We start from the raw sequence: 1,165 nt of genomic DNA on the forward strand, positions 1-1,165 counted from the left end.
AAGCCAGACAGAGAAGGACAGAAACCATATGTTTGCACTCATAGGTCTAGCAGGAAAACAAGAGAGACCTAATGGAGAACCAGGGGGAATGGAGGAGGGAGAGAAAGTTGGGGAGAGAGAGGGATGCAGAACTTGAGAGACTATTGAATGCTGAGAATGAACTGAGGGTTGAGGGGGAGGGGGGAGGGGGGAAGAGAGGTGGTGGTGATGGTGGAGGGCACTTGAGGGGAAGAGCACTGGGTGTTGTATGGAAAACAATTTGACAATAAAATATTTTTAAAAAATGTAAATAAACATTAAAAAATGGAAAAAAAATAAAAAAAAATAAAAATCACACACACAAAAAATAAATGAGTCACTGAGTTCTCTAATTCTTATATCGTGCTTTTTTGGGGGGGGGGAGATCCTTAGATTCCCTCTTTTTTTTCTGCTTCATTTATTTTCTAGAATTTTGTCTTCTACATCGCTGATTTGCTGCTCTGATTCATCCATCTTTGCCACCGTATCACCCATTTGAGATTGCATATCCGTTATAGTATTTTTAATTTTGTCCTGACAAGATTTTACTTCTTTTATCACAGCAGAAAGGGGCTCATTGCTCTTTTCAACCCAGCTAGTATTCTTATTATCATGATTCTAAATTCTGGTTCAGACATCTTGCTTATATCTGTGTTGTGATTAAGTCCTTGGCTGTCTTCTCTTCCTGTCTTTTCTTTTCGGGTGAATTTTTTTGTTTCTTCATTTTGGAGGAAGAAAAAGAATTAATAACATAAAAAATTAAATTAAAAATCAAAAACAACACAAAAAACGGAAACAAGGGACATTATATCCTAGTTGTGTGTTGGTCTAGTTATTGAAAGAAGCTTGATAGAGTGGAGAAAAAAGGAAAAGAAAAGAAAAAAGTAAGAAAACATTTAAAAATTAAAAAAATATATACAATGAAGTAAAATGAATCGAAAGTTTACCAAAAATAAAAAATATAGTTAAAAAGTTAAACAAATTTTTAAAATATAATTTATTACCAAATTAGCTAACATACAGTGTGTAAAGTGTACTGTTGGTTTTTGGGGTAGGCTCCAGTGGTTCATCGCTTACATACAACACCCAGTGCTCATCCCAACAAGTGCCCTCCTCAGTGCCCATCACCCATTTTCCCCTCTCCCCC

General features: G+C 35.8%; 2 gene segments (V, D, J or C); one reads left to right on the forward strand and one right to left on the reverse strand.

The window, feature by feature from the left end:
- Positions 1-1,165, reverse strand: part of LOC115301965 — a 550,585-nt gene that overhangs the window by 522,837 nt on the left and 26,583 nt on the right.
- LOC115301982 overlaps positions 1-1,165 on the forward strand; it is an 11,872-nt gene that overhangs the window by 2,104 nt on the left and 8,603 nt on the right.

The sequence above is a fragment of the Suricata suricatta genome, chromosome 9, assembly GCF_006229205.1.
Source record: "Suricata suricatta isolate VVHF042 chromosome 9, meerkat_22Aug2017_6uvM2_HiC, whole genome shotgun sequence".
Taxonomy (NCBI): domain Eukaryota; kingdom Metazoa; phylum Chordata; class Mammalia; order Carnivora; family Herpestidae; genus Suricata; species Suricata suricatta.